The following is a 17,300-nucleotide window of genomic DNA, read 5'->3' as shown; positions in this document are numbered from 1 at the left end:
ACCCCCAACCACGAGGTATGTGAGAAGATGATCGGAGGAGGCGAGTGAGGCGCTGAGGGACTGCTTCACCACCACTGACTGGGACATGTTATGTCGGCCTCACGGGGAGAACATTGACAGTTTAACCTACTGTATCACTGATGACATGACTTTCTGTATGGAGAACACTTTGCCCACCATTTAGGTGCTGTGTTTTTCCAACAACAACCCCCGGGTGACCGCAGAGCTGAAGGCCCTGCTGAACGAGAAAAAGAGGGTCTTTAGATCTGGGGACAGAGAGGAGCTGAGGAAGGTTCAAAATGGTAAATGGGCTGCACTTGTATAGCCCTTTATCACCTTATGGTCTCAAAGTGCTTTTAAAGCGCTAAAGAGAACTAAAAAGGGAAATAAGGAATTGAAAAGATTGCTACAGAAGGAAGCTGGAGGAGCATCTGCAACAGAACAATGCACGTGAGGTCTGAAGAGGACTTAAAACCGTCATGGGCCACAGCAACAGTGGTGGGAGGGGCCCAGAATCTGGAGACCAGGCAAGGGCGAATGAACTATACCTGTTTTTTAACCTCACATCCTTTACCTAGAGAGGTGTATGACACTCTCAATCAGGTGTCATACACTTCTCCCTATCACAATCAAGAGGAGCCACCGCCCACCCTCTCTCTCACATCACGTCTGATCAGGTGAGGAAGGAACTGAGGAGAGTTAAGGGTGAGAAGGCAACGGGCCCAGATGGCATCAGCTCCAGACTGCTCAGGGACTGTGCAGATCAGCTATGCGAGGTACCGCTGCACAATTTCAACCTGAGCCTCAGCCTGGAGAGAGTCACGGTCCTCTGGAAAACCTCCTGTGTGGTTCCAGTCCCAAAGACTGCACACGCCAAGGAGCCAAATCACTTCAGACCTGTAGCCTTAACCTCTCACCTCATGAAAACGATGATGAAGGATCATTCTTGGTTACCTCAGACCCCTGGTGAGCACTTCACTGGATCACCTGCAGTTTGCTTACAGAGCAGGCATCGGTGTGGTGACACGGTCATCTACGTGCTGCACAGATCCCTCTCTCACCTGGAGAACACTGGTAGCACTGTGAGGGTCAAGTTCTTTGACTTCTCCAGTGCGTTCAACACCATACAGCCATTACTGATAGGGGGGAAGCTTGAGGGAGCTAGAGTTGACGGTCGCCTGACCCCATGGACCATCAACTACCTCACCAACAGACCGCAGTATGTGAGGCTCCACAACTGGGTGGTGGTCAGCAGCACAGGGGCACGGTGCTCTCCTCTTTTCTGTTCTCCCTGAACACTTCAGACTTCAGGTACAACACTGACTGCTGGCACACCCAGAAGTTCTCTGATGATACAGCCATCGTTGGATGCGTATCAGAAGGGAACGATCTGGAGTGCAGGGAGGTCATCATTGACTGTGTGTGATCTCAATCACCTCCGGATTAATGCCAGTAAGACAAAGGAGATGGTGATTGATTTCCACAGGAAGGCAACCCCAACTACACCGATGAACATCGAGGGATTACACATTGTTGACATCAGTGGCAGACTGCTGCCCTCTCAGTGGAAGAATATACGCTGCCACAGCTCGTTTGTTCTGACTGGTCAACACCAGTTTATCAAAATGTAGCACTGTATGTCATAGCACCTGACACTTCTTTCACCCCAAGGTGAATTTATTTATTTTTGTGTATATGTTTTGTGTGTGTTTATACATTGGTCTTTATATTTTATACTTTCTCGAATGTTTTTTTTTTTATCCATCTTATTTTGATTGTATGCGTATTTTGTCCATTTTCCTTATTGCGTGCTTACCTTTTTTTCCTAACTGTGTTCTTATGGTGCTGTAATGACTAAATTTCCCCACTGTGGGATTAATAAAGTCTTATCTTATCTTCTATTCACATGAGCACCTGTAATAAATGCAACGGGCCCAGGTGAGATAAAATGTACGCTGATTAACAGCAACACTTATGACTCAGAAGATTAACGCATTCTAGGTATGTTAATATTGTCCATGATAAGGATTTAAATGCAGTTGTGTGTTTCTTTATCCCATCAGTCTTTGTGACTTTCAGATATTTTCCTGATTTTATAGTTTGACTAACGACAGAGTAACACACTTCTTTCTCTGTCTGTCTCAGTCCCTTCCTCCTCTCCCTCTAGCCAGGGCTTTGGCACAACCACTGAGCCGTTAGAAAAGGGCATGACCGGAGATGACCAGGGGGTCCACAGCTGTATTAATTACATTCAAGAAAACTATGGATTACAAAGAATTATTCATTCTCTTTTCTTCATAATTAAAATTACTTCCTTCCACACACATACTTTGCGCTAAATAGTGGACATACTACTTACTATGTTAGCCAGCAATGTTAATGGGGTGCAGAATATTGATGCCACACTAACACATGGAGGGACTACAAGCGAAACAAAAGTGTGAACTTGGCACACAAATCATTCCGTGTTGGAACTGATCAAGTATCAGATAAACCATTCAAAAACTCAAAATGCTTTCACTATAATTGTATGTGATAAAATTGGCAGAAACATCTGTCTAGAAAGGGTCTGAAATAGGAATACACCTTGAATGCTTCTCAGATATACTTGCACAAAAAACATCAGCTAGCTACCAAGACACATTAAATGGAAACATGGTACAAGATGTCTGAAAGAGAACAGTGTTGAGGTTCTGACTTGGGTGTCGCTTCTCTTTTAAAAACAGTGAGGCAATCTCGTATAACAGTAAAGCTAACTCAAAGTCTTGTCTCAGTTTGTTTAAGATGTAACGTGTGCTTAACCTAACCAGACCTCACTTATAAGATTCTTCATCAGATGGTGCCACTTGTCCAGAGCATTTGATAAACCAGTATGCTAAAACACTGCAAGCTTTCTACAAACTTAGTAACAAGGAAGAAGAATAAAAGATGGTTCTAGTTAGAACCTTTTTTACCCACTCTGTCAGTGACTTCTGTCCGTTGCTTCAGCCACAAAGCTCCTCTCTTGCCTGCTATGTGGCTGGGGTGTGGGACAGAACAAATGTGGGCATCTTCCTTCCCCAGATCCCATGGCCTACATGGCAGGAGATGTGCAGTTGAACCAATTTCATAATCAATACTATGATAATGAGCTTTTGTTGGCTCCAGGGAGAGCTGCTAATTGAGAGAGAGAGATAAGACAGAGAGAGAGAGGTGGATAGTAAGGTTAAGTATGCTTTTTTTTTTTAAAAGGCTGACAGCTGCAAAGTTTTGGACATCAAAATAAGACATATGGGTCATCTGGGCTTCTGCAACTATGAACCTGGCTGATTGAAGATTAACCATTGCAGTGCTATTTCGGTTTCAATGTTGGGCACCTTGCGCCTCAGCCACCTAAGACCAGGCTGGGGCAATAAGAAGAAAGCTATTTCCATGGCTTCAGAGTGCACATGAACAGACCTAACCAAAGTCTCACATTTAATCCCACTTTCATAAATAATTAAAACAATATTTTTTTTTGTGCAACATTCCGATTGAATAACATTTGAAATGACTCCTGTCTATTGAATTGGATATTTATTTTGGCAGTTGGTACATGTCATGATGCAGCAGCCAACCTCAGCCATGAAATATAAAAAGGCACTCTGCAAATGAATTGCAATTAAATTACACATAAAGAGGTAACAATCCAAAAGCCTTTTTATGGGCTCAGCTGGTTTACCGTAATTGATGTGCCATATCAGCTGAGGATGTTTTTTTTTTTTTTAACAGAGATCAGCAGTGGGTGGATGCGAAGCAGGCAGGAGTTGAGCAGCCAGCTCCCTCTCCAGCATGTTGAAGCTGGCTTGCTGGAGGTCGTCTTCCCTCCACAGGGCCCTCTGTCATCACCAACTCCTGCCTGCCCTGGGTTGTCTCCCTCTGCAGCACATCACGTCTCCCTCCTCCTCCTCCTCCCACTCTCTTCTCAGGGGACAATGAGAGCCTGTGGTGCTGAAAGACAGCTCCCCTTAATTTAAATGGACAAGAGTCATTTTTTAACCATTAACCCTACAAACCCCAGGCTATTTTAAGGGTAATTACACTACACACAGTAAGGTCATATTTTGGTCATTATATGGGCTAAGCAGTTATGCTATATCTTTCTATGTCCATCAGGGCAGTCTAAGATATCCAAATCTTTTATCATTTAATTTGATATGAAGTGTTGTTTTTTATTTGCCTTTATATCAAGGGAAACATGATTTTACATGTATTTCCTCATAATGTATTGTAAGTAGAGATATGTTTTTTATAGTTGTGTAGAGGAGATTGTATAGAATCTGACAATATCTGAACCATATTTGTGGGATGCTGTTTGAAAAAAACATGTGCTTACTGCCTGACGGAAATAAATGTCATGAATGACTCTGGTGATCAGGGGCCCAAACTCAGGGCATGCGCCCATGTAATATGTGCTATTAACTCGGCCGTTGGGTAGAAATATGTTATTTATAAAAAAAAAATTAATGTCAGCCCCATGACGGAGACAATACAGTGTTCAGTTGTGATTTCAAAACCAGATGAGCTGAAAACACTTTGTCATAAAGAGAAATGACAGGTGTCATCAGAAAGTCTTGTTTATTTTGATATGCACTACGTTGTGAAGCGATCGTCACTTTAAGAATTATTCAATTAAAAAAAGTGGGTGTGGAAATGGAAGCAGTGCTTCATGCAAAATGTGTAATGAGGATGCAACTTCAAATTCAAATTTTTTCGTCACACAGACGAGACACTGACATTGCTAGAAAGCTGAAATCGTGCAGTTTCTTAGGATATTTGCTGCATCTCTGTGATGAATAATCGCTGCGCTATTCAATTAAGAATAAAGGGTGGGAATTCGGACGCAATTTGGGTCCATCATGTTCTAAGAGAGAAAGTTCCATTCAGTCATTAGGGCCCGAGCACCGGTGTTGTTGTTGTTTTTCGTAAAAATGTTCTTCTTCTTCTTACGTAAAGTGACTTGCCTTTTTGGAGGCTTTATCATATTCAAAAACTCATGAAAGTGGATACACATATATCTCCTGGCGAAAAATTTCGTATTCTAGTGGAGTCCCTTAGCAGCAACAACTGCAATCAAGCGTTTGCGATAACTTGCAATGACTCTTTTACAGCGTTGTGGAGGAATTTTGGCCCACTCATCTTTGCAGAGTTGTTGTAATTCAGCCACATTGGAGGGTTTTCCAGCACGAACCGCCTTTTTAAGGTCATGCCACAGCATCTCAATAGGATTCAGGTCAGGACTTTGACTAGGCCACTCCAAAGTCTTCATTTTGTTTTTCTTCAGCCATTCAGAGGTGGACTTGTTGGTGTGTTTTGGATCATTGTCCTGCTGCAGAACCCAAGTTGGCTTCAGCTTGAGGTCACGAACAGATGGCCGGACATTCTCCTTCAGGATTTTTTGGTAGACAGTATGGTTCCATTTATCACAGCAAATCTTCCAGGTCCTGAAGCAGCAAAACAGCCCATCACACAACCACCACCATATTTTACTGTTGGTATGATGTTCTTTTTCTGAAATGTGGTGTTACTTTTACTCCAGATGTAATGGGACACACACCTTCCAAAAAGTTCAACTTTGGTCTCGTCAGTCCACAGAGTATTTTCCCAAAAGTCTTGGGGATCATCAAGATGTTTTCTGGCAAAAATGAGACGAGCTTTAATGTTCTTTTTGCTCAGCAGTGGTTTTCGTCTTGGAACTCTGCCATGCGGGCCATTTTTGCCCAGTCTCTTTTTTATGGTGGAGTCATGAACACTGACCTTAACTGAGGCAAGTGAGACCTGCAGTTCTTTGGATGTTGCTGTGGGGTCTTTTGTGACCTCTTGGATGAGTCGTCGCTGCGCTCTTGGGGTAATTTTGGTCGGCCGGCCACTCCTGGGAAGGTTCACCACTGTTCCATGTTTTCTCCATTTGTGGATAATGGCTCTCACTGTGGTTCGCTGGAGTCCCAAAGCTTTAGAAATGTCTTTATAACCTTTTCAAGACTGATGGATCTCAATTATTTTCCTTCTCATTTGTTCCTGAATTTCTTTGGATCTCGGCATGATGTCTAGCTTTTGAGGATCTTTTGGTCAACTTCACTTTGTCAGGCAGGTCCTATTTAAGTGATTTCTTGATTGAGAACAGGTGTGGCTAGAGAAATTGAACTCAGGTGTGATAAACCACAGTTAACTTATGTTTTAACAGGAGGGGGCAAACACTTTTTTCACACAGGGCCATGTGGGTTTGGATTTTTTTTTCTCCCTTAATAATAAAAACCTTCATTTAAAAACTGCATTTTGTGTTTACTTGTGTTATCTTTGACTAATATTTAAATTTGTTTGATGATCTGAAACATTTAAGTGTGACAAACATGCAAAAAAATTGGAAATCAGGAAGGGGGCAAACACCTTTTCACACCACTATATGATAACAGCCCCGCCCGGAAGACCCCTATGTGGTAATATTCGCTCATAGTCATAGCACCCCCTGTTGGCCACTGGAAATTACACTTTTCATACTTTCACATTCTACGTCGAGCTGGTTGATCACATGAACGTAAAGTCAGGTCACAATAACCTAAACATGTAGTTGATGATATATTGAGACATTCGCCTGACTTTGTCAATGGGCGTCGCCGTGATGATGTGGCAAAGTTTGACGTCTCGCCGTGACACAGGAAGTTGATGTTTAAGGTCAACGGATGCTTGAAACCTCATGAAACGTGTCACATACATCCTGCGTGGTGAGACTATACAGCTGATGTGTGTTTTGCGAGTAGGCGTGGCCAAATGGCTCGCCATCTCCCCCTGCTGGAAACAGGAAACGAGACAAAAATAGCAACTTTAAGCGGGGATACGCAGCCCCTCGCGCGCTGCACGTCGGGGAGACGGCTTCGGGGAGACGACGCGTGGGAGTGCGAGGGCCCGTTAGCACTGCTTGCAGTTTTAATTTTATTTACATTTCGATGGTGATTTCACGCATTCTCTATATTTTAGTTTCCCTTTGTCTTTAAAAGACAACTTGGGTTCACTTCAGATGAATTGCAATTAAATTACACAAAGGTGTAACAATTAAAAAGCATTGTCATGTACTCAGCTGTGCAAGGCTATAGAGTGTGACAATGCGTCATTTACGCACGTAAGGTTCAGGGCAATTAACCCATGGCAGCTTAGGTTTTTAATTAGTGACTGCAAAACGATTTAGGCACACTCAAAGCATCGATGGAGTTGATTTATCAACAACACAACATCACTAACATTTGGAGCACATTGCACTTCATCAGTGTTGTTAATACATTAATTTTGTCTGGAGTTTCAAATGTGTGTAATTCACATATGTTCATTCCTCAACATCGTTCCAGAACCTGATTTCAGTTTATCTGATAAGTGTTCTTTGTTCACTTGGACATTTAATTAAATGCTATTGTTTGGCATCTATAGGACGCAGTTCTTTGTGTTTTATATTATTTAAGTGCTTCTCGTTCTCATAATAACAGGGGAAAAATTATTCATTAAATATTAGTTACTCTTTGCCAAGCCTATAATCAGCCCATGGAGGCCACAAGCAGAAAGTCAGTTTCCTCCAGCATAAAGTTTGGATGTTGGTTCCAGTTTGCTCCTTTTTTATTCATAAGAAACTGACAGTCTGTTTTTATCACAGCGATCTTAAAGGGGATGAGAGAAGCTGCTGTAGTGGCTATGACTGAAGTTGGCTATGATACACCTTCTATTTATCTATTCCTCCTACCTCACCATTGTGCTACGGTGTGCTGAAGTTGCGCTCTGCACCTGTGTTCACAAAATACCAAACTGGGCCAAACTGTTTTATATGATTTAGAGGAAATATTTGGTTTATTTAACGTGAACACTTTTAGATTAGGTTAGGTTGATTTACAAAAACTTGTTGTTTTGATTCAATATACAAAAGTAAACATTAAACCAAGACTCTGATCTTTTCCTGTTTCCAACAATTCTGTGCCTAAACACAAGCATAAAAATACTAATCATGCTTCAGTTGATACAGTTGGATGTTGAAGGAAAACAATAAAATACTTGGATTTCTGTGAACTACCACAGCACCTACACTCACACTATGATGCCTGTAGGTCCTGGTTTTAAGATAATTATTTACCCAAACATTAACCTAGCAGGTTGAAAAATGTGGTAGCCTTCAGACTGAGTAATGTTAAAAGCTCCACTGAGGCCAAGTATGAGGATCACAGCAACTGACTGAAGAGGCAGAGACAGATGTGTTCACTAAGTGGGCCTCCAGTAATGAGATGATCCAGTAATGATTAATGTGTTTTTCTGCTCCCCAAGCCTAATTATTTCACAGCATCGTCACAGATGCGTTGCCACATCCTGAAAAGGATTTGACATGGAGTGAATTAAATTTGAGAGATGACATACAGTTGGATATTGTTATTTTTTTTCCTGATTGTTCTTGTTTTTGTTCCTTGTCTCTTCTCTCTCCTTGCCCCACCAGAGGTCTTCGTGGCTCTCTTTGTCTAAGCCAGTGTCTTCTGTAATTTATGGTCCCTTGTTTTTGTATTTGTGTCAATCCCTATAATTTACTCACCAGAGGTCCCCAGTCTGTTTCTCCCCACGTTCGCTCTCTTGCCTTCCACACCTACCTCGTTTGCTTTCTGTTCCCAAATTAGCCTAGAGCTAAACTCTCTTACCCATCACTCCAGACAATATATTTACTCCTTCACTGTAATCACTTGCAGAGTTCAGATTGTTTGACAGTCTATTTTAGCTTTGTCCTTATTTCCCCCGTTTTTTGGAATTGTATGTTTGCTTGTGTTTGGATTTTGCTTTACTCTTGTGTTTTCTCCTATGCCCTTGATTTAATTTGTGAGTAAAGTTCTGTTCTTTCCCCTATGTGTCATGCTTGTGGGTCCTTCTTATTGTGCCGCACGACAAATATTTTGAGTCAGAACATACATTTTGCTAATGAGGAAAAACCAACAGGATTCTGTTAAAGTGTTTGATAATTAGTACCTATGAAGCACCTAATTTGAAATGTGGTTTTATCATCTTAAATGTCACTGAGCAATGAACACAACATCTGTGTAAGTTCTGCTCTGTCTGCCTTTGTTATGAACTAATATTTAGTTTAGGAAATGCAATGTTAAACTGGGACTTTTAAGGGAAAAAACTGGAGAGGAATGATAATGAGGTAGTGAGAATTTTGGTCTCAAAGCTAACTAATAACCATATTTGCCTTTGTCAGCAGTTTCCAACCATTTTCTTAGGCTCGGTTTTCTGGAGCAGCACTAAAGTAATTAATACTAACTGGAGGTTGTCCACAGAGGAGAGGTCATGAAGAAATGAAGGAGCAGAACATCCTTTTCAAAGTCGTTGTTGTTGGACTATGTTACATGAAGACTGCAAACATCGTCAACACTATGAGACTGCATCAGTTTATGTAACTGTATGCAAAACATGCAAACATTGTTTGATCAAGCATGTTTTAAAATTGCATGGTGACGTGTGACACTAAATTGTCAAAGGTCAGTTTGATCCATTAGACTGCTTCACATGCCTTAAGGGTAATTTCTGAGTCCACTAACTTCAGCCTCGATTCCACATGGGGCTTAACAAGGCCAAACAAGGTTAAACAAAAACCTACTTCATTCCATGTAAATTAAAAGGATGAAATTTAAGATTTATTCAAATCAATTCAACTTTATTTATATAGCGCAAATCACAACATAGGTTATTTCATGGCACTTAACACATTAAAGTCCTTACAGCAAGACGTTACAATATTATACAGAGAAACCCAACAATTCCCACATAAGCTAGGAGGGGGGAAAAAAACCCTCCTCTTTAAGGGAGAAAAACCTCCAACAGAGGGAAGGAAAAACTCCCTTTAACAGGAAGAAACCTCCGACAGAACCAGGGTCAGGGGTGGGCGGCCATCTGCCTCGACCGGTTGGGGTGAGAGGAGAGCATAGAGAGAAAAGGACAGCATAGAGATAGAAGAGAAGAACTGTTGGTGGAAATGACAAGCGCAGGGCCGAGACATGCAGCTCCATGACGGGACATCTGCAAAAGAAAGAGGAGAAACTACACAAGCGAGGGAACTGAATGGAGACAACAGACAATAAGAAACAGCTATTGGAGAGAAAAGGATGGTGAGGTATGAGTCAGTTAAAGAGTAGGAGGAAAGAAAAGAAGCTCAGCATGTAACAAGGTCCCCCAGCAGCCTCGGCCTATAACAGCATAACTAACTCAGGTCTACCTGAACCAGCCCTAACTATAGGCTTTATCAAAAAGGAACGTTTTGAGTCTAATCTTAAAGCTAGAGAGGGTTTCTGCCCCTCGAACACAAACTGGGAGCTGGTTCCACAAGAGAGGAGCCTGAAAACTGAAGGCTCTACCTCCCATTCTACTTCTGTAAATTCTAGGAACCACAAGCAGACTAGTGTACTGAGAGAGAAGTGCTCTGCTAGGATTATATGGTTCTATAAGATCTCTAAGATAAGATGGAGCCTGGTCATGTAGGGCTTTACAAGTCATCAAGAGAATTTTAAATTCTATTCTTGATTTCACAGGAAGCCAGTGAAGAGAAGCTAAAACTGGAGAAATATGATCTCTCTTGCTAAATCCCGTCAGTACTCTTGCTGCAGCATTTTGGATCAGTTGCAAGGTTTTTAATGAGTAATTTGGACATCCTAACAGCAAGGAATTACAATAATCTAGCCTAGAAGTAACAAACGCATGAATGAGTTTTTCTGCGTCACGCTGATGCAATTATATAGTTATATATATTTATATTCTCAATTCCTACACGCAGACTGTGTTCACCTGCACCAATAAAAGGCTCTGCATCCTTAACACACTGTCCGTCCCTGCCCTTAAAATTATGTTTATATCCTGTTTCCCATGTCTAGATTTTTACCATAAAAGTTCACACATAAGTTTAGCTCGGTTGTGTTCGTGTTTTTGTTTTTTTGGGTTTTTTTGCAGGTTCACCAAGTGCTATTTCGTAAGGTTATGGTTGAGATACAGGATTTTGACACCGGGGGTTCACACCCTGGGTAAAGGACAAGTGGCAACCTACCATGATGTCACATGGTCACAAGTTTACAAACCACTTATTGGTTTGTAAACTTTTGTTTTGAGACCTCGATTCTGGCATTTTGGCCATCTTTTTGAAGCTGGAAGGAAACCATATTCGAACAAACTAGGGAGGAGTGAGAGGTGGATCTGTCAGGAGTCCGGTTTTCCTCTGTTTTGCCCCCAACCCCTGTCCTGTGTCCCCTCAGTCCCCTGTCTGCTTGTTCTATGTCCTCCTCTTCTCACCTCCCGTGGCCACGCCCCTCACCAGTCCCAGCAGATGCAGCCACTCACCCCTGATCCCCACCTGCAGGTGTGCTGCATCTCCCTGATCACCTCCCCGGACTATATGTACCCTGCCCCTGCACTCCTCTGGTCATCGGTTCATTTGTTAGTCACCCGTCCGTCCTCCGTCCGTCCCGTTCGTCTGGTTTCTGTTCCTCCTGCGGAGCCACCAGTCGGTGGAGTTGCCCTTCCGACTGGGAGGATTATTGACTCCGTTCCTTCCAGCGGTCCTGTTTGCTGGTCTGCCGGCTGCCCTGCCGGCTGCCCTGCCAGCCGTGTCTCCCCGGATCTGTCGGTCGAGTCTTCCCGACTGGAAGCAAGTGGACATGATAGGTGCCACCTTTTGGTTTGTTTGTTTTTGTTTATTGCAATAAAGACTGTATTTTGGAACTGATACCTAAGTCTGTGAGCCTGCATTTGGGTCCTGGTAAACACCACCTCATGACAGGATCTGACTGACACCCCAGGAACTCCGTGCCTTCTTGCCTATACCGGCATCACGACTTCACCCCAGGCATGTCAATCAAACCAATCATGCCCCCAAACCAACCTATCTAAAATCTTTATTAATGATAGAATTATTTTCAGAAGGACCATCAGAACACTGATCAGAACGAGTGAATTTCGCTAGTGACACCATAATGACTTGTGGAAAAAATGTATTGACTTTGTTTCATGAGAGAATTGGGCTGTGCAAAAATTTGGCATCGGCCACCCAGGGCGCCACCAGCTGGAGGAGCACCAAAGGAAACAAAAACATTTTATAATTGCTGCGGATTTGTTATCAAAAGCTTTAATAAGTCTCTGATCTCACTGATTATCCTCAGTGCATTGGACATCAAACAGCAGGAAAATCTATTCTCATTATTTTAATTGGGGATAAACTTCCCGCCCTGATAGACATACAGTACATAAATTAGGAGGTGCAGCTTCCTTGTAGCAATTTGTTAGCTGCACTGATGCTGAATTGAAATGCGGGCATTATCTATCTATGGCTCATAGCCAAAGCAGATGTCCTGTTATGGTGGTTATGTTGAAAGAGTTTGTATGGAAACCTTGCTTCATTTAAATAGAGCCAAAGAATAGCAAAGTCACCCAGAAAAACATGTAAATAGCTGATGGCACATTACATCGTCTCTATCTTTTAAAAGAATATAAACAGGTACCTCTGACCACTACATGGTCTTGTGCATCACACTTTTATTGCCAAAGGAGGTGATTCTGATGCTGTCCGATAATGCAATTCAAGTAAAGCTATGTGGTAAAACCTATGTGGCTTGACAGAGGAGCATAGATGACAGGTCGTTTCTAGTGGAGACTAAATAAGGCGTAATTAGAAAAGAGTGACATTTTGCTACATAGACAAACAATCTTCAATCCACTTACATAGAATGTCACTACATGCTGTGGTGTCATGTATTCCCTTGATTTAACCAGGGAGCTGCCTCTGTGCTAAATATGTTATCAAAAATGTCATCAAACCATACCAGCAGGTGCTATTTCTTTGTCAGTTGCGATAAGCGATTGGCAGGCCAGTGGGATTTTTCACAAGGAAAAGCCATTTCACAAACATGTCTGCATTTACGGGAGGCCCATATAAGAGTGTTGCACTAGTGGGTGTGGAGGAATGGAGGGAGGAGGAGTAAGAAAGCCAGGAGGTGGAAGTAACTGACAGACAACGACAGGGAATAGTCATGTGGACAGAAAAGAAGGAGTGAATGAGGTGGTGAAGTGAGAAGTGGATAAATTAGACAGAAAAAAAGGCAGATAGGCAGATCATCAGACACAGAGCTGCATAAGACGAATGAACAAATAAACAGAGATAAAAAAAAAAAAAAGGGAGGTGGAGTTTCTCTGCTGCCTGCTGTAATGACACAAGTGGGAAGTGATTACTTGGTAGAAAGAAAGCAAAGGTCTCTCCTGCGGATCACCAGAAAGCCTTGTCCATGTCAAAGGCTCCTGAAATAAAATAATACTTTACCCACAATGAAAATGTAGAAACCTAGAAAAACTAAAGACGCTAAATAAATATATCAAATCAAATAAGTATCATACAAAAGACTACAATAAGGTAACTTGTGACAAGTTATGTTTTGTAAATTACAGATACAAGTGTAACACCAAGATAACAAAACCTACTTCTATTTTCAAATTATGTTTATTCTTTATTTCTTTTCAATAATTTTGTTACTGTTATGATCTTGTATTTTGTGTGTCTTCCTTTCTTTTTACTGTTTACATTTGAACTGTTAAACTTATCAGTGACTTGTGAAGCACTTTGGATTTCACTGACATGTATTGGAGGTGGTATAAAGTTTGATTGATTTAAATGCTGTCCATCCATTACGTTGGTTGTAGGCAAAACTGTCAGTGGTTATCATTTGGCATTTGGCATTTGGCAATTGTTAACACTGTTTTTTTGGTTGATGAGTGCCTGACTGTTTGAAGATACATTTGTCTGGTTTGGTCTAGTAGTAGTGATTTTTTTGACCTGATTATCTGTAAAAGCTTTTCATTGTTAGATAGCTCTATACAGCACTACATACACAACGTATGATTTTTGCTTGAGAAAGTGTCTGAAGAAGATCCTACTAATGGAAACATTGCATGGAAATCACGGATAACTGGGTATGCAGAAGTATGCATACTTTGTGTTTTGTTTTGCTATGAAGATTTTTCTCCTTTACTCCAGCACTTACAGGAACATTTATTGGATGTTTGTACCTTTGTTTTTCTTCTAGTATGGAAAAAACAATCTGCATGACTTTTCCTAAGAAATATTTTGTTCTGTGAAATGAGAAGAATTACAGTGAACAAACAACACATACTGTTTAAGTGTTCCATTAATCTAGAATGAAAGGCAGCATAATTTTTGTCTGTGTCCCATGTATCAGCTGGAACATTCCCATCTGACTGTTTAATAAACAAATAAAGGGCTTTATGGCACGGCACAGCATTGTCGCCTCACAACAAAAAGGTTCCGGGTTCAAATCCAGGCTTGGGCATGTCTGTGCGGCATTTGCATGTTCTCCCTGCATGGTTTCTCTCTGGCTGCTCCAACTTCATATAGACATCGGATAGGCTTCAGCCCCCCTGTGACCCTTTTCAGGATAAAGCGGGTATAGATTATGGATGGATGGATGCCTAATGGCATTTATTTGTATCAGTTTGAATAAACAGAATGCCATGGTTTGTAGGTTTTGGTAAAAGCCTGTGTTGTGATCACATTTTGGATGTTTAACAACTTTTGTTGTGCTGCCACAGCACCTCAGTCCTCCCACACACTTCACATACACCATTATTGCAGTTTTCAAACTGACTTACGTCCTCATGTGACTTTTGCTCTCATAAATGCTGACACTCTGTTCAGAGCAGAGCCGTAGTGTGCATATGGGAGGAGGTAAAAGCAGTTCCTGTCTGTTTTAGACTGATTCTGGTGATAATAAAATATACATTCACTCTAAATTAATGACTTTAAATATTGATTTCAAATAAAGAAAATTGATACTGGAAGAGAAATGTTTGGAATCGTAAGTATCGATATTTTCATATCGATCCGTACACCACTTGCGAGAATAATTGGATTCGTCAATGTAAGGACACAGGTGCGAACAAATCCAGGTTTCAAGAACAGGTAACACTTTTCTTAAGAGCACATTGAAGAAAACTCTTGGGAAGATATAAGTGAATGAGGTCCAAAGAGATCGGAAATGTGATATAAGTGCCATGAAATAACCTGTGTTGTGATTTGGCACTATATAAATAAAATTGAATTTAACTGATTTAAATATGGATATCACTCGGGAAGCGAGTGAGGAGGTGAAAGGTAAGTGAAATGAGGTGAATTGCATCGTTAGTCATAGGGAGGAACACAAATTACATAGTTGGACACAACTAGCATGCCTCCCACAGGGGGTGGGGGGTGGTTCGGAATGTACAGTCCCACTGTTGTCTTGTGTTAAAAAAATTGTAATACTCACATACTGTATATGTATACTAAACTATTCATTTTAATGCCTAGTCAGTTGGTGTATTGTTTTTGTCTAATTCACAGTGCCAAGGGTCAGTCATGATTGAATCGGGTCATCTGTGAGATGTCAGGGGGTTTTCTCACCTGATAAGACCCATTGTGTAAGCACAGAGGCAGCAGCCCCTGGTCGGGGGTAGCATGCATGTTAATTACAGTGAATAGGACTCCTGAATGACATGTGATGGCATGTGCCTTCCTGGGAAAGCCCTGCTACAACATGGGACCTGAACAGTTCTCATGAGAACTATCGGTTTGTTGAGACCCACGATTTTCAATAAACCTACATTGCATCAGACTCCAAAGACTCTGTTTGATTATGATGACTGCAATTGGTGAAAGGACCGGGGCATTCAGGCTCCGGCGAAGAATTTCCTCCACAGTCTCTTTCATAGCTTTAGCTGTGAACATTAATTACAAGAAAGGAACATGACAGACATACAATTATTATTGATTATACAATGGGATAGGTTGCTTATATCACACAGAGATTCACTGTGTATTGTCAGTAAGACACAAGACGACTGGAAGTGACACAGTCTCTTGCAGATAATGATACCTGAGTGGCATTTGACGGGAAGCTTGGATTCAAATAACTACAGGCTATCATAATAAGAAATTGCAATAATTGATGGAATGTGTGGGATGGGTTTTTCTTTATTTTTGTTTAATTTTTCTGTTCTTTTGGGCCACCCACGAGAGAAACAGTATTTGACATTTTCCTTACGAGAAGAGGAAGGGGATTAGGGATGGGAAAAAAAACCGAATTGTTCCATGTGGGATTTCTTGAGCATGGGTTTCAGATGCTGATAAGCAGCATTTTCTATTTTGGTTTTATGGAAGTGATGGTGAGTTTTGCACACAAATGCCGTCAATGGCTGAAAAATAAGAAGGGAAAGAGAAACATGTCAAGATGGCAGAACGAGTGAAGAAATGTAAAAAGAAGAGGTTCTTTTCGATCCTTGAGGAAGGATATCTGCCGTGACAGGTCTTCCCCGGGTCCACTTGAAAATAAAGTAGAATCAGGTTAAATTACTGTAATAATAACTGAGGAAACAAACAGAATGAAGTAATACAAGCTGAAAGCAGACAGGCAATAAGTAGGGAAACGATAAATTAAAAGAATACTGTAAACAGAGACTGATAATGTGAAGGAGAAAAGCATATGTATATTTACTGTATATCGGCTGAACTGCTAACTACCTCTCATTTTGGCTGGACCTATGGTGTGAAATTGCTTCCTTTTGGCACCATCCAAAATTCTCCTGAAAATAATGCAACATAGAACAAATACAAATTATAGTAGTTCAAGAAATGTTCAATCTTTTTTTATGCTGGGTTTTACAAAGTAATTTCTAAAAACGTAAGTAGGTCCCAATAGCTTAGTAGTTGGCTGCTAGAGTAAATTAATTTTACTTTCTTTCTTGGTACATTTTTTAAAAGTTTTATTCCTATGTGTATGTGGACTTCGAACAATCTTCTCCCTTTGATAACAAGCCATCTCTGTCAAAGTTCATCCCCCTTGAAGTTATTTTTCTGTTTCTTTCAGTTTTCATGCGTTTCCTGTTTTATTTTAAAACTAACCCTTTTGACCATTTTCACGTCTCTTCACTTCCTTGATTTTCTATTCATTCAAGTAGTCTATCAAAATCTTTCTAAATTGCAACTGGTTAAATTGTATGTGGAATATATTCACTAAGCATTTTGTCCAACAATCAATAAATAGTGAAAAAAAAACTCAATTCCTTCTCAGCTTTGGTTTGCCTTGGCATGCTAAATCAATACTTAATCAATGTGTTATTAAGGTGCTCTAGTCTCCGCTGCACTGAGACTGACTTCGACCAAGCATGCAGGTTGGTTCCTAATTTTCTTCCATGAGGTAGAACATTGATGTTACTCTACTCTCCATTAGACCAAAGCAAGT

The sequence above is a fragment of the Embiotoca jacksoni genome, unplaced genomic scaffold (genome assembly GCF_022577435.1).
Source record: "Embiotoca jacksoni isolate LCO1_2020_lvr unplaced genomic scaffold, fEmbJac1.0.p SCAF_95, whole genome shotgun sequence".
In the NCBI taxonomy this organism is placed as follows: domain Eukaryota; kingdom Metazoa; phylum Chordata; class Actinopteri; family Embiotocidae; genus Embiotoca; species Embiotoca jacksoni.
The sequence above is the reverse complement of the archived record's forward strand: the minus strand, read 5'-3'. Positions refer to the sequence as shown.